The 27,675-nt window shown below is 36.6% G+C and overlaps 1 pseudogene; it reads left to right on the top strand.

The window, feature by feature from the left end:
- Positions 1-12,212: 12,212 nt before the first annotated feature.
- Positions 12,213-27,675, top strand: part of LOC101277347 (60S ribosomal protein L3-like) — a 128,952-nt pseudogene continuing 113,489 nt past the window's right edge.

Here is a 27,675-nt window from a genome sequence, read left to right as displayed (position 1 = left end):
ATAAATACTAGCAAGTCTTATGGGAAATTGAGTTTGTGAGGAAAGCTATAGCAGAAAAAGTAAGATACAAGGCTCTGGAAAAATATAGGTTATAGTTCCTTGTGGATGCAGCTGTGGAGAGCCATCATAGCTAAGGGAATCAGTGTACTCCTAAAGATCATAAAAGCCTGCATTCTAGTCCCAACTCTACCACTCATAGCTATGTGATGACACTGGCCAAGTAAATGGACTTCTCTGAGTCTGAGATTCCTTATCTATAAAAGAAGATATTAGTTCCTGACCCTTAAAATTATTGGGAAGATTAAGTAACATACACAAATAGCTTGGTATTTAACAGACTTTAAATACATTAATTCCTTGCCTTTCTATTTTAAAGCAAATATTTTGAAACATCTGAAAATTAATTGAAGCTATGTATCTTCCAGAAATACTCATCAATCAGACATTTCTGTGAAATAAAAGTTCCATGTGACTTTGTAAGCAGGCTCTATATAACCAGGGTGCCTCCAAGGCCCCAGGCAGATGGTCACATTCTGAGGGGAAAAATAAAAAAAGCTTCTTTTTCAGAAAATCCTCTTTGGTTGGTTCCTTCATTAGGATTCGGCAAAATGCCACCACCAACAACAGATGGATATGAATACAGGCAACAGAAGAGGCTGTGCTTGTACCCCAAGTCTTGGTATATGGCACCAGATTCTCTCACCAGGCTGTCAAAACAGCTGCTCTGCACTGTCCCCACCTTTCGTTACCTCTGCCAAGAGTGTCCAAGTTTAGGGAATAATCTGCCGTCAGGTTGTTCTCCTATGTTCGAAGACCTACCTTTGCCTTTTGAGCAGTAGAGGCCCCTTTTCAAATCTTTCTTTACACTTCCTGGGAATGAAGGAGATATTTAAACTTTCAAGTACATCTATCTTTTCATTAATATCGAAGGGATAGCAAGTCTTGGTAGAAAAATGTGGATAGAGCTGTATTCAAATCTCAACCTGGCAGTGTTCTTGCAGTTCAATAAAGTTATTTAACATCTTTGATACTTAGTTGCCTCTTTTCAAGTGGAAATAAACAACACTGGATAGAAGTGTAGTGATTAGAAATCTTGATGCAAAGGAGAATTGTTGGTGGTCACAGTGATATCAGTAGTGGTCACAGGAGTAGCAATAACGATATCTAACATTTGTTGACTTTTTATTATGTATGAGATATGGTTCTCAGTTGTTTACAAGGGTTAGTCGTTTAATCCTTACAGCCACTTCATAAACAGATATAGTTAAGAAATAGATGAAGAAACTGAGGCAGAATGAGTTTAAATAACATGCTCAAGATTACAAAGCTAGAAAGGTTTGGAATGAGGTTTAAAACTCAGACAGTCTGGCTCCAGAGCCTGCACATTTAACCATTACTGCAGGTATTAAAGGAATGCTAAGTATTTTCATGGGGAAAAAAAAAAAGATTCACAGGAAATTGAGTATGTTAAGGAAATCTCCATTGGTGAAAAGCAAATGACAGCTATAGGGTCTGGAATGATTTCTAACTGGCTTAGAAAATTTGCTAAGAGAATGATAATTCAAAGTTAGTCCTTTTTATGGGAACCCAGAAATAGTGCTACAAAAATCCAAATCATTACAGGCATATTACAAAGAAGTAGTATAATTTATGCAATTGAGCAAATCCTGAAAGAATTGTTTTTATATTTTAATTCCTGACAGAATAAATTTAGTTAATGGGTTTTATATTCTTAAATTTACATTCGATATTAATGCTAGTCTGTATTTATATGTGATTTTACATACAGTACATTAAACACAGCCTGAGCTGATGAAATTGATTTTATTAAATCTGGCAAAAATTAACCACTTGTTAAAACCAGATTGGTCTCATGTGTATATTTAAAATCTTTTTTAACCAGGTGGATTTCTTTTTTTCTCCTATCAAGGACCATAGACCTAAGGAGCAGAATATCAATTGAGGGCTACAACAAAGTTAAAAAGTAGATTTATTTAGATTAACTTTTAAACCTATAGAAGTAACATCTTCACTGTGCTTACTTTGAATATTTAGAACATGCAATACATCTTTCAGTTATAAATGAGACAAGCCCTAAAATATATATTTTGGTGCAATATAAGGCCTGTAATGAGAAAGAATGTTAGGTAACTGGATACAGATTGAGATAGAAACACATACAATTAGGCAAAGGGACATTAACAGATGGAAGAAAGAAGATGGACAAGAAACAAGGAAGAAGAAGTCCTCAGCCTCCCTAAATCCAGTTCTCTCTTCTTTCAGTTCAGATCTGCTTGGGTTCTCCTTCCCTCTGCCTCTGTGCAGAATGTACATCTATGAGACCTCACTCAGAGGTCTAGTCCTGCCTTGCCTCTTGAATAGTATCTGCATTTGTTTGTGTCAACTTAAAAAATGCACAGCGTGAGAGTTGCAAGTTAAATTTTATTTGGGGCCAAATGAGGACTGTAGCCCAGGAGACAGCATTTCAGATAGCTCTGAGATACTGCTCCAAAGAGGTAGACGGGGAAGGTCAATATATATGTGATTTTGGCGAAGGGAGAGTACATGCAATCAAGAACATATTTTTGCAGAATGTCTCATGAGGGTTACTGCAAGTCACAAGGAGCAGATGTCACCATGAAGGAATTTAGTGCTTTTCTAGATATGAAGAGATGCAAGAATTGGGTTCATAAAATCAGCTCCTGAAAATATCAAACTATCTGAAGACCTGTTCTGCCAGTTGTCCTCAGAGCACAGAGTGCCTCAGTTCCTGATCTCTACCCTGAATTCCTTTCAGGGGATGTAGAAGGTCAGTAGCTGCAGTGGCACCTGATTTAATTCTTGTAGAGGCAGAGGGCAAGTGCCAATTTGTAGTTGACAATTGGATCATATACTTTACAAAGTTTCATAGCCATTTATGGTGTGACAAGCTGAATAATGTTTCCCCAAATATGTCTGTGAACTAATCCTGGGAACTTTGAATATATTACCTCACATGACAAAAGAGCATTTGCAGATGTGAATAAATTAATTATATGGAGATGATAGGGAGAATATCCTGCATTATCTTGGCGGGCACAATATAATGTCAGGGTCTTTATGAGAGGTAAAAAAGGAAGGTCAGAGTGTGAGAGTAGAAGAGACAGAAATGTGACAAACGATGCAGAGGCTGGAGTGGTGCAGGACCCTGAGCCAAGGAGTATGGGCTGCTACTAGAAACTGGAAAAGGCAAGGGAACAGATTCTCCTATAGAGCTTTCAGAAAGAATACAGACTTACTGACCCATTTTGGACTTCTGACCCCAGAATGAAAAGATAATAAATTTGCATTGTCACCTAAGTTTGTCATAATTTATTACAGAAAGAATAGGAAACCCACATATAAGGGCTAGTCTAGAATCATTTCTGCATCATTACTAAATATAGAAATCTCTTTTTATAGATTTTCAAATGCTCACTTTCCCCTAAATCTTGAGGACCTAGTATGGATAAATAACTACAACAGTATCCCAAATAGGAGAAAGGGTGTTTGGCCAGAAAAATATATAACAGTAGCTAGATTAAACTTCATTCATTCATTCAAGGAATACCTTCATTGAAAGATTCCACCTAGGATGTAGAAAGTTGAAAAGTTGCTCTTGCCTAACTAAATTTAAAAAGCAAAATAATCTAAAACTGGTAACTTTTCTTGAACCTGTCCAGGAGTTAGGGTTGCAGGACAAACAACTTGCCTGAAATGTAAAGATCTATATGCACCTCTATGAAAAGATGGGCGAAACTACTGGCTTACCTCTAGAAGAGCATGGGGGAAAGTTGAGGCCAGCATATAACTGGTGAGAACAATTCAGCTACAATTTTTAATGAATTGCTAAAGGCCAAGTGTGGGCTGGTATGAAGATATAGATCCTGGAAGATTCAAAGACAAGGGGAATACACAACCACTAGGAGATCCTTCTCCATAGATCTTCATGAATTGTTCAGGAAAAAGAGTGGAGACAAGGGAGAAGACCAGAGAAATCCTCCTTCCCTGGTTCAGGCCTGAAAGAAACATATAATCCCACATAAACTTTTGTCCCCTAAGGAGGAAAAAAAAAAAAAAAACTTGAGCAAATAGGTGAGACAGCCAATTCTGTCATTCCCAAGGAACAGACCCATTGCAGTAGGGAAAAGTAAAGGAAAGAAAGGGAGGAGGAGGAAATCATCTTTCCCCTCCCTTTTGGAGGAAACTGTTTCTGGGCATAGACAGTTAGAAGTCTCTTACCACTAAGGGAAGGAGAAAGATCATTGAGAACCAGGAATACAGGGGCTAAGACAAAGCTCAACCAGAACGGCTGTAACACACATCTGTTGCCCACCCCACACCAGGCTATCAAATACGGAATAACAAGTAACAGAACTGTAATGCTGTGAAGGGTGAGACAAAGGAGAGAGGCCCTCTCAGAAGCACAGGCACACAGGGAAGCCTTAAAGCTGAGGGTGGAACAAAGCCATTGAGAAAATTCTTCTGACAAAACACCCCACGCTTTAAACACAAGGTAAGGATAGAAAAATTTGAAATGGGTACCACACTGGAGATAACCAATAATAACAGTAAAACCCAAACCTAGCTCTTCTGACTAGACTGAACCAAAAGCCCCTTCTCCCAATTGTTAATAGTAACAATAAAACCCAAACCTAGTTCTTCTGACTAGACTGAACCAAAAGCCCCCTCTCCCAATAACAGCCTGTGAAAGGCAGCCAGTAAAAAGCAAAAAACAAAGAAACATACACATACAAAGGAACAAAAATTACAGTTTCAGAAAATAGAAAAAAATAAAATCAAAAGCTGTACTTTTGAAAGATCAATAATTTTTTTTAAAAAAGTCTAACCATTCTGATCTGGAATAAACAAAGCAAACAAACATAACCAACATCAGCTAAAAAAAAGAACATCATTGTAGATACTACAGACATTATAAGAAAAGGGAATATTATAAGTATCTGCATGTTAAAAATCTACCAATATAAATAAAATGAAAAAATTCCTTGAAAGATACAAACTGCCAAATCTCACTCAAAAAGAAAAAGATAACCTGAATAATGTAAACCATGTAAAACTTCCAGATGAAAATTTAGGAGAAAATGTTGTGACCTTGGGTTAGATACATTGGATACAACACCAAAAGCACAACTCATAAAATAAATAAATTATAAATTGGACTTCATCAAAACTTTTTGAACTCTTCAAAAGATATTATTAAGAGAATGAACACAAGCCACAGAGTGGAAGGAAGACATTTGCAAATCACTAAGATTCCATTTATATGACCTTCTGGAGAAGGCAGAATTATTGGAACAGAAAAAGGATTAGTTGTTGCCAGAGGCTTGAGGTGGAGAGAGGATCTGACCACAACCTTGTCTAAGGTTGACTGTAATGTTTGTTATGTGACTTTTTGTATTTATCAAAACTCATAGAATTGTACACCAAAGATATTGAATTTTACTGTACAATAAAACCAAGTAAAAACAAAAAAGAAATTCTCATTTGAACTGCAGAGATATACAAAGCAGACAAGGTCCCTGTTATTTTAGAGTACAAATGACACTGGAGAAAGCAGACAATAGTCAAATAAATACGTAAACACATAATACAATTTCATTTGGCTGATTGATATAATTTCATTTGGCTGAGTCATTTATAGTAATGCGTGCAATAAGAAAGAAATAAGGCAGGCTAAATCAGTGTGCTTTCCAAACTCATTCATGTGATGGCAAATAATAAATAATAACAATATTTAACAGCACATTGAGTTAAGTGAGCTAAGGCTGCTCCTAGTCAGAAGGAACTATTGGTGGCTTAGGGACAGAAGACATAGTCTCCCCAGGCATTGCCTGCCTTTTGCAAGAAGTAAGGGGATCTATACTTGGCAACTGTTACAAGTTGTGTCCCATAGACTGGAAAATTATTTGGTAAATGAATGGATTGGGAGTTGGTGGTCAGGTGAAACCTCTGGAGACATAACATTTGAATAGAGACCTTAATGAAGGAAGCAAGTCCTGAAAAAAAATAATCTGAGGAATAGTGTTTCAAACAAAGAAAGAGGACCTTGTTCCTGGGGAAAGGAGTTCTGCAAGTTAGGGGCAGAACAAGAACTATGGGGCTAGAGAGGTGTGAGCAGTGGGAACTTGATAGAGGTTAAAAGGAGAGGCCAGAGAGGCGTTCAGGAGCCAGATCATTCAGACATCAGAGGTGATAGTAAGATAGTAGGAGTTTATTTATGTGTAATATCAAACCTTTAGAGTGTTTTGAGCAGGGGAGTAGAGTGATCTTATTTATAAATTAAAAGATCAGTATGACTTTTGGATCAAGACTGTTTAAGAGATCAGGTGTAGAAGCAAAGAGATTGGTTAGATGCCTAGTATATTAGTCCAGGTGAATAACAAGAGAGGCTTAGCTTAGTGTGTTAGCTGAGAAATGGGTGAAAATTGGTTAAATTAAGAAAATAATCTAAAAATATCCTAATGCTGTTGGATTGGATATGGGTATGAGGACAGAAATGGCATAAAATGCTTCCTAGATTTTTGGTCTGAACAACTGAGAATGGTGATATCATTTAGTGAAATGGGGAAGAATAAGGAAAAGCATACTGGGAGGTTTGTTTTTGGATATGTTAATTCGATATGCCTAATGGATATCTGTGAGGTGAGGTGAAATACAAAGCTGGATAAATCTATAGAGAATATAAATTTGGAAGTCGTCAATATATTGTTATATGTTTACTCATTTGTTTAAACCATGGAAGTAGATGATATCACGTAGCAAAGAGAATATAGACCAGGAAGAGACAAGTAAAGCATTGAGTCCTCTCCACGCTTCGAAATTTTGAAGACAAGGTAGACTTAGAGCTAGCAAAGAGACTTAAAAGGAGAAGACAGTGGAGAAAGAGAAACACCATTTAAGCCTGGTGTTCCAGAAGTCAAGTGAACAAAAATGCTTCCAAAAGGATAAAGTGATTGACCACATAAAATGCTCATGAACCTTCAAGTATTATGAGAACTGAGAATTGAACAGTGGATTTGACAAGCTGTAGGGCACAATAACCTTGACAGTTAGTGGAATGATGGGAACAAAACCGGATTGAAGTGGATTAAAATGATCATTAGGAATAGAATCAGAGGGTGTAGTTTTTGAGGCATGTCCTCTCAAGGAGAACAGAGAAGAACATGGTAAGATGGTAGACATTGTAACGTCTTTAATGCTCATGGAAATGAGCTGATGCAAGAGGAAAAAATAACGATGCTGGAGAGAGCAGGGGTAATTGCAAAGACGAAGTCTCCAAGTGTCTAAGGTGGATAGGATTCAGTTTGCAAATGTAAGAGCAGGAACAAAACAGAAGTGGAAAAAAAAATGGAGGATGTGTAAGAGAGCAAGTTCAATAATTCTCTACACATTCGTTTTAAATGAAAGGATTTTCTAGAAACTTCATGATGACTTTGAGCAAAGGGCAAAAATTCCCCCATTGCTTCCAAAAATGTCTGAGAAGACATGTTTTTAGGTGGCTAAGTGAGACAGATTACACTAGATTTATATCCTAAATGGATTTATATTTATATCCTAAATCCATTCCATTCTTTAGGTTTTCAACTAAGGGAAAGGATAAGGTCACAAAAAGTTCTAGATGTCTGATTTAAATAGAAGCCTCCCCTTTTTTTGGCAGAGTCCTGGGACATCTTATTGAGCTCTAGTATAGCAAATAGTCTAGATTCAGTCTTCTTATTTCTCAATAAATTTTGTATGAAAACCTTTCTCCTTTCTAGGAATTGAATCCTTCATTTGGGGAAATTGCATCTCTTCTCCAACTGAAAATAAGCAGTTTTAGTAAGAGTTGCGACACTTTCTGAGGTCACAGGATGTTTGGTGGTATTAGGAGAGAGTAAGGGAATGATAATGAGAGGATATGATTCAAGTGGAGTATTTTCTCAGAAATTTTTAAATTAGAATAAATTTTTAAATATTTTTCCCATAGCAACAGAATTGGAAAGTGTGAACTGACAGGCTCATTAATAAAACTGACTTGAAAGAATGAGGCTGACAAGGCAGGAGAAGCAGGATGAAGAATGAAGATGGAGTCCTGACAGCATTCAGTCCATAGTTCAAGGGCCCCCACCTATCATGAGCTTTGTTTATATGAAAAAATAGACCTCAATTTTTTGCTAAGTCAATGATAATCTCTTATTCATCTCAACCATAAAAAACCCTAACTAATATAAAATGGATACCTTCAAAAAGAAGTATTGCAAGTGATACATCTATCCTGGGGAATCTATGATATGCAACGGTGAAATCATTATTGAGACTATATCAATTATTACAGGGATTCAGACATTGGGTTCATTGTAGCAGAAGCCTCAAAATATTTGGTAGAAAAATGTCAGATGTTGGAGTCTGTTGGCTCCTTCTTGTGTTCTTTAGTATGGGAAAGACAAGCTAGCACTGCTGAAGGCAGACAGAAAAGATCAGGAGAACAATTTTGCTCACTTTTCAGACTATAGTTGCCAGACCAACTAACATCAAAGAATTGTGTGCCTATTAAATTACATGTGCCAAATCTTCTACATTCTAAATGGCTGTGGTATTCAGAAATGCAGATACCAAAAGAGCCAGAGGATTTGGTAAAGCTTGATCTCAGCAGACATCTACCAAGCATCTCCTGCCAGGCAGAGGTAATAATGTCTCACTGTAAACTTCCCTGATAGAACTGGATGCAGACTAGGGGCAGAGAGCAGTCTAGTTCTGTGTCAGTATCCTACTTAAGGCAGAAGCAGAGGCTGAGGCAAAGAGAAAAACATCTTAAGCCAAGGACATAAGGACTCAGGCAATTTCCCGGGGCCTGTTACTATTTCAAAGAGTGAATGAGATAGAGTGAAATTAAAAGATTATGGCTAAGCAATATTTTGTAATTTGTAATCTGCCAGCTGAAACTCACACAATGAAATCATCTCACATTTAAGTTGGGTTTGAGAGGGTTGGATTGCTAGAAAATCTCAAACATGTCAAGGTATGCATATGACTGTTCTCCCCCAGCCCAAGGCAATACCCAGACTTCTCTATGCTCATCAAAGGAATAGGGCTAATGGATCCATAAAGCATGCTTTGGGGGTAAATACTAATATGATATCTACTAATCACTTGTGGCTATTACATTTAAATTTATTAAAATGTTAAAGGTTCTGTTCCTCATTCACACTAGCTACGTTTCAAGTATACATGTCGTTGGTGGCTAACACATCAGTTAGTGCCAAAGAATATTTCTAACATCTGTCTCTATTGGATAGTACTGCTCTGGGAATAACAACCAAGCCTCCTGATGGGTGAAAACAATGATAGCACACAAAGTTAACACACAAAGTTTCCAGCCCAGGAGGCAGGATCTGGGACAGCCACTTTGGCTCACCAGACAGCACACTACAGAGACAGGAAAGGTTATTAGCAGTGGTCCATCATCCAAAAAATTCTAGCCCCATTGTTCACAACACTATCCAAGTCCAGTGGAATATATGTTCTGGAATAGTGACCACCACAAGCTACTTCCTCTTTCCCTCTTTTGTAATTGAGAAATCTTATTTAAATTTCTTTTTTAAAAAGTTTTCTCCACTAATAAATATTTAGGGGCAATGTAAAGGCAAAGCAAAGGAGAGTGATGTATTCTAATACAGGAAAGGAGAAAGAATTGTCAACAAGAATTTAATCAACCACAGAGAATGTAGGGAGACCAAAGAGTCAAGGAGCTATACCCTGGTAACTGACCATTACCATACGGTAATAGTGAATTCTACATCCTCCATTAATTGCAGGACTACTATCAGAGTTTTCTGATAAGTAAACCCCAGTGAGCCGAGACTTATGAATGGGCTCAGCCATTAGAGGAAGGAAATTCAAATAGAATCAATATATAGAAAGATAGAGCTCCTAGAGAGAGCAGAGAGCAACTGGAACAAACACAAAAGAAAAAACAAGAGAAAGTTAATCAGAGCATAGAGTTGATTTCTGGAAATACATTGTTATATATTTATAATTTAAAATACAATTGATGATATAAAGGAGAGGATATTCACTACTAAAACCTGAGTTAGCAGCCTAGAAGACAAAATGGAAGAAATATCTCAAAGATAGCATAAATGTAAAGTAATAGAAATAATAAGGAAAAAGAGTCAGATACTTGGATGCATTTGAAGAAAACCTAATTGACAAAAAAAAAAAAAAAAAAAAAGTGTCACAGAAGAAGAAAAAGGAATAGATGGCCAAAAGGGTATTATTAAACAAATGTAGGACAGAAACTTCTCTAAGTTGAGGAAGCATAAGAATCTACAGTTTTATAAAGGATATACCAAATTCTGGGCAGGTTTTCTGGGTTAAATTCCTGAATTTGAAGGATAAAGAAAAATTCTAATAGTTTTTAGAGAAAAAGTGAAAAAATATCTACAAAGAAAAAATTAGTAGTTCTGGCATCAATTTTGTAAATCAAACATTTTATTTATTTAGTTATTTGTTTATTTTTAGAAAACCTCATTCAGTCATTTTTTTCAAAAATGTTCTATAGAGGTCAACTTTCTGGGTTATTCTTATGTCCAGGGTTTTTGTTGTTGTTTATTTGTGTTTGTTTGGGTTTTGTTTTTCTTTTTCTATTCCACTTGAGATCTAGTTTAGGTGCTTATATAATTCTAAGTACAAATTATTTTTCTCATAACCTTAAAAGTTATATCCCCACCATCTTCTAGCTTTCATTTTACTTAGAATGCAACTTAAAAGAGTGACATCACCAAAATTGTGGAGTAAGTGATCCCAGCCTCTATCCCCCAAGAAAGAAAAACAATTAAACATCTATCCATGCACAAAAATAGCTCTGGGCTAACTCAGGAGTCCACTTAAGAAGGTTCAGCATCAGAGTGGAGCCAAAAGGGAAAAACAAAAACACAAAAGAACTTGTGACTTACCACACAAAAAGAGTGGGAAGAAAAAGTTCTTTAGCATCATGCCATCCTCAGGCAGGCACTGCTCAGGGCAAGATGGAAATTCCCCTCACTAGGAAAAGGAGAATGGCGTGAGTGGCCAGTTTCTTCAGCTTTCTGGGACACTGCACAAAGAACCTGACTCAGTTCAGCACACCCAGAGACCAGCTGAGACATCTAGAGATTGATGGGGACAAGAAGGAAAGTCAGGGGTTACCAGCATCAGGCATGTGGTGGAGTGACCATGATTCCCAATGGCCTACTCTGCAGAGGACCACAACAGCCTTTGCTATTGAGTATCTCAACAACCTTTGTCAATGCTGTGGACTCCCACAGCTTACATCACTGACGATCCTGTTGTAGAACCCAGTATACTGCTCTACAGAGGATCCCAGCAGCTTTTGCCACTGAGGAAACCAATGGCCAGTACAGCTGCTGCAGACTTCCTAAAGATTTCACCACTGAGGGCTCCACAAGTTTTTGTGTTCACAGATTCCAGATGTTTGAGCCTCTCCCCACCCCACCTGCCAGAGCTATTCTAGCCAGCAGTGCTATGGATGCCTTGGGCCCTGGGATCCATGTCAGCAGACAGCCCTGGCCTGTGGCTACACAAGTGTACAATGCTAGTCCAAGCCTCTGCGGTCAACCCCCACTGCCATACACGTACCTGCATCCAGTCCTGCAGCCACACAAGTGCATACTAACAGCCCAGGCCCCCAAAGCTGTGCAAAAAACCAGAGCCAGCCCCAACTCCTCTCATTGGCCCTCACTGCCAGGCATGCCTACAGCTATCCTTGCAGTAGTACACCTACATATTTCCAGCCCCAACTCCTATCACCAGCCTCCACTGCCACACACACACTCCTGACTAGCCATTGTGCCCATATGAGTGCATGCTGACAGCCAAAGAACCCATAGCTAATCATGTGCCAGGAGCTAGTTCCAAGAACTTTCATAGGCTTACACCACCATGCATGCATGCAGCTAGCCTCTGCTGCTGCACAAGTGCACACCAATGGCTTGAGTCATCATAGCTGCTCATGCAAGTACAGTTAGCCCTGACCTCCACCACAGTTGTCCCTGGCACTCGGTACTGCATATGTGCATGCAGTCATCCCCTGCCACCACATGGGCAGCTACAGCCAGCCCCCACAGTGAAGTTTATGCACACCACCAGTTTTATCCTCCACTGCCACCTGGGCTTCAATAGCCCTTGCAGCCACCATGGACCTGCTGCAACTCTCACCACAGGATCATGCAGTTACTGATGTCATGGACCCCAGTGGCCTGAACCAACAAAACACCATGACCCCTAAGATTCAGAGTCAACATTTGCCCCTATATATGGCGTACCACATGACTAACCCCAGAACGACAGTACACTCCAGCATTCTCCCACTCACAAGTAAATATCTTTCCTTATCAGAGACCATAAAATCTAGAAGAGATAACTGCTTCTTCAAATGTGAGAAAACTACACAAGGCAACGGGGCTTACAAAGAATCAGAGAAACATGACAACACCAAAGGAATGCAGTAAACCTCCAGTAACTTACCCCAAAGAAATGGAGATCCTTGAACTGCCTGACAAATAATTCAAAATAATTGGTCAAAATAAGCTCAGAGAGCTACAAGAGAACACAGATAAACAATCTAAAACAATACAAGAACAAAATAAGAAGTTCAACAAAGAAATAGAAAACATAAAAAAGAACCAAACGATTTTGGAGCTGAAGAATACAGTGACTGAACTAAAAAAATGCAGTGGAGTACTTCAACAGCAGACTCAATCAAGCAGAAGAAAGAATAAGTGAACTCAGTGATAAGTCACTTGAAATTATCTGGTCAAAAGGAAAAAAAGAGTGAAAAGAAATGAAGAAAGACTTCATTGGGTTTAAAGGACTCCATCAAATTAAACAATATTTGCATTATGTGAATCCCAGAAGGAGAAGAGAGAAAGGGGCAGAAAGTTTATTTAAAATAATACTGGCTGAAAACTTTCCTAATCTGGGAAAAGATGTGAACATCCAGGTACATGAAGCTCAAAATACCCCAATAAGTTTCAACCCAAAGAAGACTTTGCTGAGACATATTTGCTATAACTGTCAAAAATCAAAGACAAAGAGAGAATCTTGAAAGCAGGAAGGGAAAAGAATCTCATCACATGTAAGGGACCTCCACCCCAAGGCTATCAGTATATTTCTCAGCAGAAACCTTGCAGACCAGGAGAGAGTGAGAAGATATATTCAAAATGCTGAAAGAAAGTAAAAAGCTGTCAACCAAGAATACTTTAAATAATAATGTTATCCTTCAAAATTGAAGAAAGATGTAAAGACATTTAGTAATATGAAATCATATGAAAGTAAAAAACACACTGCTAAGTTAAATGTTTAGTCACATTCAGAAGACACTAATACTGTAATAATGGTGTGTAAGTAACTTATAATTGTATTATAAAGGTTAAAAGACAAAAGAATAAAATACTTATAGCAACAGTAATTTGTTCATGGATACACAATGTAAAAGAATGTAAATTGTGATATTAAGAACATAAATGTTAGGGTGAGTAAAAGTGTAGAGCTTTTGTGTGCAAACAAAGTTAAGTTGTTACCAGCTTAAAATAGACTGTTATAAGATATTTCATGTAAACCTCATGGTAAACACAATGAAAAAACTTATAGTATATACACAGAAGATAAAGTAATCAAAGCATACCACTACTGAAGATCATCAAATCACAAAAGAAGACAGAAGAGAGGAGAAAGGAACAAAGGATCTACAAAACACCCAGAAAACAATGAACAAAATGACAATAAGTCTTTACCTTTAATAAAGCCTGAAGTTGGTTTCTTTTCCTGCCTTCTTTCTTCATAGTTGTTATGATGTTTCTTAAGACTTTATTTGGCCTCTCTTTCCAGCCCATATTCATACTAAGTGCAATCAATGTGTTTACAAGCTGCAACTCTTTATTGCATAGTGATGATATTGATGGGAGAACAGCCCATGTGACCCAGATATTCAGAATGCTTTCCTTTAATTAGTTGCTATGACAATTGCCCAAAAACCACCTTCTACTTTGGGTATTTTTTAATCCTTTGTGAGAGGTAATTCCTCTTTCCTATGTATGTTTGAGTTTGGATTTCCTCTACCCTTATTTATCTATCAATCAATTCTCATTTGCTTTTTATCTTTCAGGAATTTTCAAAATATATGAACCATTGATCATGTCTTTTTCTTATTATCTATTGCTATTACTATTTATCCTTTTAAATTTCTTTTTTGTAATATAATTTTGTAGGGAAGGAATGTAAATATAGATGTTTAATCTGAAATCATTTAATCATTAGTATTTCTTTTGGAATTAAAATATATGTCAAAGATACTTTCATTTTGAAAGGAGAAATGGGGAAAAATCATGAACTTTGTGATGTTCTGAGATTTCCCTAACATGATGGCTTCTCTCCCCAATGCTCTTCTTGGCAAAGAAGACAAAGGTACTTATCAGGCAAGTAAACACAGCCACATCATCTTGAGTGGTGGCTAGTTAAATTGACAGTTAGATAATAAAAATTGGCCTCTGGCATGGAAGTCTTATCAAACACAAAGAATCAGCATACTATAAAGTACCATTCTGAGGGGTAGGTATCCTCTTGGACCAAGGCTCCTCCTCCTCGCTCCAAACCTCTGTCTTCTTGGTTACTCACTGATTAGACCATCTAATCCTCCATCTAAAGTGAGAGAATAATATTGTCAGAGCCAGAGAGAATATACCCATTTTATTTTTAATCAAAAATTCTTAAGAATTGAGACACAGGTTTAAGAACCTGGAGAAAAATAAGGAAAAGTCACTGATAGACAATTTACATGAGAAACATAAGAATGGCCCTTAGACATATGAAAATATATTCAAACTCACTCATATATTGAAAAAAATTCAAATTAAAATAACACATACCATTTCTTAACTATAAGACTAGCAAAACTTTTAAAAAATATATGGCAATGCATTCTGTGGGTGAGAATGTTGGAAAACATACACTCTCAAGTGGGAATTGTACAATGCTTTTGGTATGAAACTTGTTAATGCCTAACAAGACTACATATACCCCAATGTTTTGATTCAGCAGTCTCACTTCTGGGAATCTATCATGAAACTACACCTACAATATTATAAAAATACATATGCTCTAGGTTATTTATTGCAAAAATGCTTATAGATGTAAAATACTGGAAATAATCTATATGTGTGTGCATATATATATTTGAATAAAGTATAATACATCCACACAGTGAGAACTATACAGTTGTAAAAAATAATGAGAAAGAGCTCTATGATTGAAGTAATGTATAGGGCATGCTGTTAAATAAAAAAGCAAAGCACAAAAAATGATTATAGCATGTTATTTTCATATAAGAAAAGGGAGGACATAAAAAAGAAACCCTCATAGCTGCTTAGTTTTGAAAAAATAAATACAAAATGGACTAATCAGAAACTGCAAATATTTAGCATTAGCAATAGGTAGGAAAGAAGAAGTGGGGCATGGGATCAGGGTACAAGTGATGAGTAGGGAGTAAAACTTTTCTGTGTATACATTTTTTTCACATTTGGAAAAAATGTTATTTTAAAAAGTCCTAGCAGCAAGAACAGTAACAAAAGGAGAGCTGGACAAACAAAAAAAGAAGTTTGTGTCCTATGAGGCTTGTCTTCATTCTTCAATCAAGTTCTCTATAAAAGTGAATAAATGTGACTCTTCTCACAGTGTCTCAGTAAGTCTCTGTCTGTCTCATGCTGGTTCTTCCTGGTCCAGCCTGCAGTCTTCACTGAAGCCAACCCAGGATGGCCATATCCAATGCCTGCCTCTTTCCTCTAGCTGGTCATGTGCATGTTGTATAGCTCTGACTTAGCACAGCAGCCATGTTTCATAAACACTTCACATATCTACAAGCCTCTCTCCAAATTAAAGAAAACTTGGGCCAGGAAAGTCCTCTTGTCAATAAAGAATAAAAGTTTAAGTAAATATTAAGCAAATAATTGATCCTACCAAAAAAGTCAGTAGAATTAAAGAAGGAAATAAACACACAAGAAATTTTAAGAAGTTTAAGAAGTATATTTCTAAATTCTGCATACCACAAAAAACTCTACCCTTTTGAGAAAGCATGCAATTAAACAAAGGAAAAATAACATGGATTCTCTAATATAAGCAGGAAACATGAGATGCCCATATAATAGAGAGATAAAGAAGGTTGACAGAATAAATTTTTTTTAAAAAGTGAGAAAACAAACAAAACATGCCATATTAGAATTCAAAATGACACTTTAAAGCATGAAGTTTTAAGCTGAATCTGAAGAAAATCAAATAAAAGATGAAGATGATTAACACTTGGGAAACACTTCAAGAGTGTAGGAAGGGAGGGAAATAAACAAAGAGATGAAGATCATGAGACAAGAGTTTTAAAAGAAATAAAATGGAGAGACAACACATGTATAATCAGTGTCTTTTATGAAGAAAATAACACCAAAACCAAATTGATATTTGAAATATAAAAAAGAAAAAAAATGACCTTATTAAAGAGTTAAATCTACAGATTCAGACTCATAATATAAAAGGCAAAATTAATTAATACATATCACTTAAACATGACAAATTAATTTAACTGGAGTCATATGTCAGGCTTAGAAACTTAAAGGAATTATCACAAAGCATCTTTTGATTCATCACTGTTGCTGAATCACAGTCCATTTCTCCTGCAAGACAGTTGCTTAAAATGGGAAGAGCTGATGTTTCTCAACAACCACTGTGATGGAATGCTACTTCCTTAATTTCAGAGGTCAGCAGAAGAGACACTTCGCACTATCATCCATTAGGCAAAAGTGACCATTATTTTCTCTTTCCTTTAGAATTATTCCACTCTCATGTTAAAGCAATTTTCTTACCAATTTTGAACTCACTTATTTGGCTGCTTTTAATTTAGGCATAAACCAAAGGCAATATGCTCATATGGCTTTTCTGATGTTTTTATTGTTCACCTCTAAAGAAAATAATTTTAAAAAACTGTGAATATTATATTTCACAAGAACCAATTCTTTAATTCAAACTATTGTTTTTGAATTTTTGAGTAATGTTATGAATTTTAAAAAAATCAATAAGTGATGTTACATTGCACACATGGCAATTTATTCTAGTTTTATTAACAAAAATCCACTTATGCCAGAGCTGTAAGGTTTTGATAAATGTATAGTTAGAAACTGACCTGGAGTCATGCTTATGGTTTAAGCCAGTTTCCAGGAGAAGTTTTATTTTATGTAATTTTTATTTATTTATTTATTTCAGTAAAGCACAGCATTCAGATTCAATGTCTAGTCCTATCAGACAGGCATGCCTTGGATATGATCCTAATATGAATTAATGAAAGAAAAAAAAATGATTGAAAGATCTTAATTGATCACATCAAGGTCCAAGTATCTTTGCTATAAAATCAATTGAAACTGAGCTAGAAACCTGATATTATGTTTCACTTAAAAGTTGACTGCATTACAGTGATGATGAGCTTAATGAGTTACTAAGTGAAAATGTCCACAAATCAGTTATGGCAAATTTAACTTTTGTAAAGCCATACTATAGGGCAGAGATAATAATTTCAGACCAAGAAATGTTACCTGCAAAGAATTTTCACAATGACAATCAAATCTTGTGCATTTGCCATGTGTATTTATAGCAATTGCTGTTCAGTTGCTCGAAATCCAGCCTCCTTCTCCTTATCTTCCACATTCTATGATAAGTAGTGAACACACAGGAAATATTTGGTGCACAAATGCTTCCTTATTGTTGTTGAATTTTTAAGAAATATTTGGCAAATATTGGTGATATCGTACAGCAGAAAGTTTGTTTTTCATGAATGAAAGGCCAAATCCTTTAGAGTTTAATTTTCTCTTTTCTTACATATACCAGAAATTAAGACCGAGATTGATTACCTTTACTATCCAGGTAAATAATTAAGAATTTCAAATATGGGTGTTCTATCTTGATTAGGTCAGGTCTCTCTCATGGTTTGTAGCATTTATTTTTGTCCAATTTTTTTTTTTAAGAAGATGTTGGGGGTAGGAGTTTATTAATTAATTTATTTATTTTTGCTGTGTTGGCTCTTCGTTTCTGTGTGAGGGCTTTCTCTAGTAGTGGCAAGCGGAGGTCACTCTTCATCACGGTGCACGGACCTCTCACTATCGCGGCCTCTCTTATTGCGGAGCACAGGTTCCAGATGCGCAGGCTCAGTAGTTGTGGCTCACGGGCCTAGTTGCACCACAGCATGTGGGATCCTTCCAGACCAGGGCTTGAACCCGTGTCCCCTGCATTAGCAGGCAGATTCTCAACCACTGCGTCACCAGGCAAACCCCTGTCCAAAATTTTAATATTCAAACCAACTAGTGTTATGAGACACTACCATAGCATAATGAAATTATATTTCCTTCTCAAGAGTTAATAAAATATAACAAGATCTGTACATCCTTAAAAAAAATCACTTTAAAGGAAGATAAAATGAAAATTTTCTAGCTCAAAACCTCTTTGTTTAGGGGCTTCCCTGGAGGTGCAGTGGTTGAGAGTCCGCCTGCCGATGCAGGGGACGCGGGTTCGTGCCCCGGTCCGGGAAGATCCCACATGCCGTGGAGCGGCTGGGCCCGTGAGCCATGGCCACTGAGCCTGCACGTCTGGAGCCTGTGCTCCGCAACGGGAGAGGCCACAACAGTGAGAGGCCCGCTTACCACAAAAAAAAAAAAAAAGAAAGAAAGAAAAAGAAAAAACCTCTTTGTTTGGAGTTTATACTACCTTGCTTTCCAAGTTTATATTTTGTGAATAGAAGGAAAATTACTCGGTAAAGTTCTAAAGTTCTAAATTAAATTGATAACTTGTAGCTGAATGTCATTACATTGTAGCTGCACTGAACTCATTGCAATTTAATTAAGAGGGTTATGATTTCATGCCACATTTGTGACACAGCTTCTGTTCTGAGCAAGTAATAAGTGGGTCACACCATTTAATTCTCACTCCAAATCCTGTACCAGTAGCTTATTTACCCATATAGAGCTGGACCCTGCTCTGGGAAACAGAATCTCTGTGTTCATACAGCATCACAAAATGGTACTTAAAAATTTGAGTTTCAGGACCATTCAGATATTTCAAAGAAATCCATGGAGAATTAGAACAGTGGAAGTAATATCTAAAGATAACTTTTATTATATGTGAAATAAGTTGAAATGTTAAAAAAAAATAAACAAAACAAAGTAAAAATTTTGGCTGGTTCCAGTCTCTTGATATTCTGAAACTCTAGAGACTTTTGTCTCAATCAGGTGAAAGCTTAGCCTAGGTCTGAGAGAGAGCTCTAATTTTAGCAAGATTCTAGTACAGTCCTGTCCATGTTGGCATTATCCACAAACAAATTATACTTCATAGTCTAAGCATGTATGTCTTCTTTAAGTCAGCAATTTTACAAGTGTCCTCTTTTAGGTAAGAGGACTACTGTAATGAAGATGAACTAGATCCACGGATATTTCTGAGTAATGTCTAATACAGAGAAGGTATAAGTTTCATATGGTGGTGACAATGGAGAAATAGAAGTGCTTACAGTCTAAATAAGACTCAGAAGACAGAAAGAGACATTGAATAAGAGAGTCAACTATAAAACACTATTGTATTTGGCTTAAAGTTAAGATCAATAGTTATTGGGATTACTAGGCTAGGGACACATATATCCAGTCTCCAATCTAAGTGTATAAAAATGTTTATTATAATACCTTAGATACCTAAGATATGTCAGCCTATAGCATTATTTAACCTTTTATGACCTGAAATCTCAGGCAGGCTCTTTTATGAGTAACAGAAACTTGACTGAGGCAATAGCTTGAGTACATATATGTAGTTCACTCACATACACAGCAAGGCATTTATGGTCAGCAGCAGTCCTAGAGATCAAGACCAGCATCTCAAGACTCGGGACATTTTCTACTAAAGGATTTCTTTAAAAATAATCTTATTAATTTATCTCATACATTCTCCCCAGATTCATTCAATCTAAGTTAACAATGCTCATTCTTAGTTACCTGGTGCAAAAGTTCTGCAGTAAATAGGAAAGAATAGATAATATACTTATAAATATATAATATATAAATAAATATACTTATATTTGTCTAAAGAATATGTTTTTATAGAAAAAACAAATTGATCTTCTTTCTTGTTTTTATTGATTCATAGTTGAATTCACTTGGAAGTTTTGGATTAATAAAAATGTTCTAAATAACATGGCCTGAAAAAAATTTTAGAAAATAAATAAAATTAATAAATAGGGGAGTAAGGTGACTACAAATCATTCATAAAATTTCAAATTCTTAATTTAATATTTTGAAAATTCTTAATAAACTGCTAATTTTAGAGGCAAACAATTTAGAGCACTGCAAAGTGTGAAATTCTCTGCTTATTCTCAGAATCATCTTATGTTAGAAATGCAAGCAACATGGATTGTCCAGCCCAGCATTTCTCAGAGTATCTTCCACTGTCCCTTATAATACTCTGTGGAAAAAATATCCAGTCATTAATACATTTGAGAAACTTTGCATAATATTTGTCTCTGTATTGAAGATTTATAAAATAGTAGACATATCAAAGAAATGGGAAATCTTGTAATGAGGAAATCTATTTAACTTTGAAAGGAAATACACATGATAGTTTAAAAGACCATGGACTCTAGAACTAAATTGCATGGGGGAAGCCCAACTTTGCTTCTTAGTAGTTTTGTGAACTTGAGATGGTTTCTTAACCTCTCAGTGTCTGCTTCCTTAATAAAAATTGTAATAATACCTATTTCAAATACTATTCTTGTGAGAATTTAAATGACTTAATATATATCGAAACACAGAGTATCTGACACATTGTAAATGTCATAGAACGCTTCAGTTGCCATTTCTCAAATTTAACCGTGTGTTTGTGCACGTGTGTGTGTGTGTTCCTCTTAATGGCCCAAAGAACATGGTCTTGTCCAAGATAATGTTTAAAAAGAGAAAACCACACTCACAAAAACTGAATCTCATTTACAGGGTTTCACAGGAAGTAGTTGACAGATGGGGCTACAGCTTTGATCTCCTTCATCCCTAAGCAGTCCTGATCCAATTTTCAACTAGCTGTCTTCTAGACTAAAACACCTCTCCACTTACATTGTCCCATCCCCTATAGGCAGTCAATTGATCTTTATATAAACTTCATCTTCCTTTAAATTTCAAAACCCCAACATTTTTTAGATTTATAGGCAATATCTTGAAGTTTCAGAAAGGGTTCAAAATCTTCCCTGAAATTGTCGTCATAAATTTACAATATTGTTCAGTAATGGGGGAAAAAATGCGTGTATAAATTTCACAAAAATTTCTAGTCTTTATTTTATAAATATATTTGGAGGAAAAAGGAATCTAAGTTTCCTCTGTGAAGAAATTAAAAAAAAAAAATAGAAGGTCCACTGAAGTAATAGTTTTGGTTTTGTTTAAAAAGATTTCTTCTCAAAATCTAGTTTCTTTCTTTTCTTTCTGCTATTGTAACTGCTTCCAGTGTACCTGAGACCCAGGCTTCAAATAAAGCTGCAGCTTTGAATGAAAACAAAGAGAGTCGTTGAAAGAGTTGACTCTTTCAAAGAGAAGAGTCTCAATGAAAACAAAGAGAGTCCTGGCAACAGGAACTACATAGTCTCAACACGGCAATTCCATCCCTAACAATTCCCTACTAATTTTATAAGATTTGAACCTAGACAGCATGGAGAATGGAGCTCTGACCTTGGAGTCTTTCAGTAAGAGAATTCATTGAAATACTCTTCAGAATTAGGCTGTTTCATGTGGGAACATAGCGGCAGACCTCAGATGTCTATTGTGAGTGTGACAAATGTAAATTTGTGCAAGTGAATCACATTTGGTGATATGACCAACTTTAGGTAAACATCTGCTCCTTCTGTTTTTTAATGGAAACTGAGTTTGGAGAAGCCTCACACTTCAGGCTGTAAAAAATAAAATCTGTGATACTGGAAAACTCACCATATGTCTTCCACTCCTAAGCATCCCTTTTTAACTTTAATTCTCAAACTTCCCACTTAGGTTATATGATGGGAAAAGTATATAAATAAATCAATCCTCTTTAGTAGAAGGAAAATAAAAGTTAGTCCAAATTCCTTTTACTATTCAGTATTGTGTATTAGCACTTAAATTTGAAGTTGAAATTTTGAAATTCAGCCATGTTGTAAGTACCCCTCTCTCCACATTCAGTCATATGCCAGTTGTTGGGGTTAACTCATTCACTGATTCATTAGTTTGTGAACGTAAAATGAAGTGGGTGTGTCTCTTGTGTTTGCTGCATTAGAGATCCAACATAATAATAAGCTCCATGAGGAGCTTACAGACTAGGTGGGCAATGAGGTAAACCATAAACACGAACAACATTAAAAATTTAAGGGAAAAATGAGCCTTACAGGTAGTCATCTATGAATAAAGTTTTATATGCAAGAAATCTGGAGAATCACCCTCTCTTTAGCCTAACACATCAATGTCATCCTTTGATATCAGTCAGGTAAAAACTGTTTTAATCAATTCCTTCTCTCATCTTCTTTTCCCCTTCTCTTCCAAATTCTTCCTGTTATTTTTGTTAAGAAGTCAGCAAATTCTTGTATCCCTGCTACATACCAGACACCATGCTATGTTGTAGAGACAAAAGAAAAAAAAAATGGGTAAGGATTTATAATCTACTGAGCAAAGCAGACATTAAAATATTAATTATCACATATAAATATAGGATTACCCAATACTGCTGCAGAGCAAACTTTCAAAAATCAAATATGCTCATGATAACAGCTCCTTGCATTCAGACTCTGGTTCCACCACTGACAATAAGGTTAGCTCACTTCCTGTCACCATCTCCTACATACACCTAGTTCCAGCCATACTGAATTACTGGCATTTATAAAATGAGTTATTCTTTCTTCTATGACTGTGCTTTGGAAACCTCATCCCTCCATCTTGAATGCTCAATCCCACTTGTCTAACTGGGAGTCTTTTATTCTTCCTTTATTTTCATAATAAACTGTAACTGGCATCCCCAGCCCATAAAACATCTCCTTAATTTCCCAGTCAAACACAGGAACTCCTTGTTTCTATATATTACTGTTTACCGAGCATATTCCTATAGTTTTTTTTGCCAAGTATTATAATTGTCTATAACTTTAGCCCACTCTTAAACTGTGAGCTCTCTAAGCCTAATTAATATAATTTGCATCTTTGAGTAGGTGCTTGATAAATATCAATGGCTGAATGAATGGGTGAAGGAAAAGTTTGATTAGAATTAAATATATGAGAATGGAAACTTGAATTCTACAGAAGAAGGCTCTGATCTGTCACAAAGTTGTTAATGCACAGTGGTGGTTGTATCATAACTTTCCTTTGAGGGTTTTAACAAAAAGTACACAAATGAATATAAATAAAACCCAATTCTCGTGCCTGATCCCTTCCTACTTGAGGTCCCACTGCCAGAGATTAAGCTTGGCCTGGGTCAGGGAGGAAGGAAATTCTGTTCTCTTCCAAGACAATCAAGGAGTCTGTTTCTTCAAATGAAAAATGTGTTCTGGAATTATTTGTTAGCATGAATTAAATTCAAATGTAAAATAAATTCATTAATGTTTGACATTCACATAGCACAGTTAATATTTTCACTTTAATTAATCTAGTTTTAATGAAAACTATAAGGTTTTGCTACATTGCAGTCCAAGACTTGGTTGGAAAAGAAATATGTAATTTATAAGGATTCTGGTAAGAGGGAGAAAAATCTCACCATGAATTACATCAGTCTCTTCCAGTTCAGACTGTGAGAGATGGTGATATGACTAGAGAATGTGGATAGAAACAGGCAGAAAATATGAGTTAGGACACAAGTTCAATGTGTAGAACCAGCAGACTTTAAAGATAGGGCTCAAACACATTTAGCCACTGTCATGGAGTCACTAGTAAAAACTGACCCCCAAAGTCTAATAAAAAAACCTTCATTCTTCTCCTCCTGCCACAAACCTTGAGGTACACTAAAATAGAGTGTCTCACACTTCCCCTACAATTAAGGAATGACAGCTGACTAAGCCAAGAGAAGGAGCTCACCCTTCCTTTCTCTTTGGTAGCTTTTCCTTCTGTTAATGGTTGGTCCACCCTTGGTTGGTGTATTGGTTTCCTAGGGTTGCTGTAACAAATTGCAAACTGGTGGGCTAAACAACAGAAGTTTATTCTCCCACAGTTCTGGAAATCAAATCCCAAAATCACATCGGCAGGACCATGCTCCCTCCTAGAGAAAATCTACTCATTGCCTCTTCCCAGGTTCTGGTGGCTCAGGTGTCTCTGAGCTTATGACTGCATCACTTCAACTTCTGCCTCAGTGTGCATCTTGCCTCTTCTTCTCTCTCAATATGACTTCTTCCTGTCTTATAAAGATACATAGTACTGCATTTAAGATAATTGAGCTGCTTCTCTCAAAATCCTTATCTCAAGGACATATTTTGCCATTTTAAGACAACATTTACACTTTTGCCATATAAGCTTCACAGGTTCTGGGAATTAGGACATGAATATCTCTTTTTTAGAGGCCACCATTCAACCCACGAACTACACTTGGATAATTTACTAGAGAAAGAAATTGTGTCAATGATAGTTGCTTCCATTTGAGCACATTGCATATTCACCTTGCGGCAGTGACCTCACACCCCACACAGTGAAGAGGACATCATGTTTTCTGGTCTGCAATGCTGGACACCAGCCACAACAGCTTTCTTCGACCACTGGCCCCTTGGAAGCCTGAATGGACACTGAACACTGTATTGGGTGATGAAGTAAATAAAACTGCCTAGAATAACCATTCATGTTGAGTGCCTCTTCCTTGCTTCTATATCTCCCTGAAATCCAATACTAATTAATTTATTTGCTGGGTGTTATGTATCATAACCCCACTTTAAACTTCTTCAGAAATCATATGTTTTTCATGTTTGTATAACTAGTACCTCTCCTAGTACCTAATCCATTAGTTGATTTTTAGTAAGTATGTGTTGAACTGAACTGAACTACATCAAGGTTAGCAAGACATCTAGACTTTTGAAAAAATTGTGGCTATTGTGAGGATGACATTAGAAAATCTCTTGGTTTTTTACTCCACAATATAAAATACACTTCTTCCCTTCCTAGGATATACATTGCATTAGAGATGCCCTTGCCTTTTTGTATTGTTCTGTTTGTTGCGACTGATTGATTACCAGTCATCCTTAAATTATATGTGATGTTGTATTTCTCTTTCTTATCAAACACACTCACTACACACTCATAGACATTACCAAGGCATTTATTGATTTTGTGTTTCTAAATATCCTGGGCAGTTTCTCTAAAGTCACATGGAAGAGTTTCCTTCTTGAAAACTTGATTGTAGAGTGATGTAAAGAGGAAGCCAAAGTCACAGTCCTCCTACCCATGCAGTCACCCATGTTACAAATGCTTACAGTTTCTTTAAAAGATAGCAAGGTTTGGGCAGATGTAAGCAATGGACACCAGCTTCCACAGAGGGGAAAGAAATCTCAAGGCCATTTTCTTTCTTTCTTTTTTTATTTTAGATTTATTTATTTTTTGATTGAAATAACATTGGTTTATAACATTATATAAGTTTCACGTGTACAACATTATATTTCTACCTCTGTATACCCTACAGCAGGCTCACCACCAAAATTTACTTTCTATTTGTCACCATACAGTTGATTCCTTTTACCCATTTCACCCTCCCCCTGCCTCTTCCCCTCTGGAAACCTCTACTCTGTTCTCTGTATTTACGTGTTCATTTTTATTTGGTTTGGTTTGAACTTTTTCATTTATAGTTGAAATGGTCTAACCCTTTATTTTTCCCCTGCTCATTATTTTGGTGTGCTATTAGGCCCAGTCATCTAATTGGACAGATTTAATTCAAAGTGAACTAAACAAGCAGAATAGCAGGAATCTGAAGTTATTCTTGCTAAAAAATCAGTATTTAGAGCCTCTGGATACCTTGAAAAATATAATTAGCATTCATAATATTTATACAATATACTTAATTTTTGTTTTATAACAAATGAAGCACTGTAGTTAGATTTGAGCTTCAAAAATAAAGTACACTGGGATTCCCTGGTGGCGCAGTGGTTGAGAGTCCGCCTGCCGATGCAGGGGACACGGGATCGTGCCCCGGTCCGGGAAGATCCCACATGCCGCGGAGCGGCTGGGCCCGTGAGCCATGGCCGCTGAGCCTGCACGTCCGGAGCCTGTGCTCTGCAACGGGAGAGGCCACAACAGTGAGAGGCCCGCGTACCACAAAAAAAAAAAAAAAATGTACACTGACCTTTATTTTCTATTTAGTACAACATTATGCAAACTACCTTGTTGTCCTAAATGCTTCCTTAGAATGACCCTGCCCCCAACAGAAATGCTGTCACCAGAGAAAACTAATAGAAAGCCTGAAACCCTCACCTCTCCAGCATCTCATTTTTATTTCCACACAGAGCTGCAGTCACCTTAACAACCTGGTGGTCTGGAGAAATTCTATTAGGTGACGATATCCACTTCCATGAAGCTTTCCTCATCCATCAGTCGCCTCAATTTGTTTGTATCATTGACATTAAAGGCACCTCCTTCATGCTTTATCTCACCTACCAGGGAAATCAGGCTTGAGAGGAACAGTCAGGATGTAGATGAGAGAAGAAAGACAAAGAAGAAAAATGTACAAGCAAGCGTTTGGACGCTAAGAGATTGCAGACAGGAATCCAAAACTCAATTCATATGACAAAAGTAGAACTATTTGCCAGGACGATAAAACAGGAAATGCCTGTTCCAAAGAGGACAATAATGTATAACTGAAATAGGCAGGCAAGTTCTGGGTTAAAGCCAGCTGCAGCTGATAAGAGACTGATGTGGTAGCTAGGACTGGGAAGCAATAGATGTATCTGGTGAGCAGCCTCGGTTTCCCTTGAGAAAACTAATACCGAAGGAAGCACGCATTTATTTGGAAAACTTTTTCTGTACTCATATGTATTGCTGCCCATGACCTCTAAAACACAAACTAGCCATCACCACTTCACAGAGTTTTATAACAAATATTACACCATTGACAGAGCAGTCAGACTCAAAGGTTCTGTGGGTAATTCTAAAACGTCTGTTTCATTCTCCACTTCTATCACACTGAGGCCAAACATTTCACTATTGCAAATCCATTGTTTCCAGACAGATACAAATTGCTCTTTGGAGGAAGCTTTTCTAACTTAACTATTTCTTCTCTGAGCCTGATATTTTACTGTCTCTAAGCCAAGAAAGGACTTTTTGGCTTTATTGTTCAAATAAATCACCCAGAGCATAATTGATAAGGAAATGTTACTGTAGTGTATTAAGGGTACCCTTTCACTTCTCATTTAGGGTGATTTTCAACTGTATTTTTATTATGCTGACTTTTGTTAAAGAATTTTTGACAATTTAGCTAAATATTTTAATAGTGGCAAGTCTAGAATACAGTATTTTGTCTGGAGAGCTGATGTGTTTGGAGGCCTAAAGCTATTCCAAATACCTCTATCTCAAACGTGCCAAGGCCCAAGGAAGCAGATTAAAACTATAGTCAAGTTCCACTGAGAACTCA

The sequence above is a fragment of the Orcinus orca genome, chromosome 19 (genome assembly GCF_937001465.1).
Source record: "Orcinus orca chromosome 19, mOrcOrc1.1, whole genome shotgun sequence".
Lineage (NCBI taxonomy): Eukaryota > Metazoa > Chordata > Mammalia > Artiodactyla > Delphinidae > Orcinus > Orcinus orca.
This window is presented reverse-complemented; position numbering and strand designations above follow the sequence as displayed.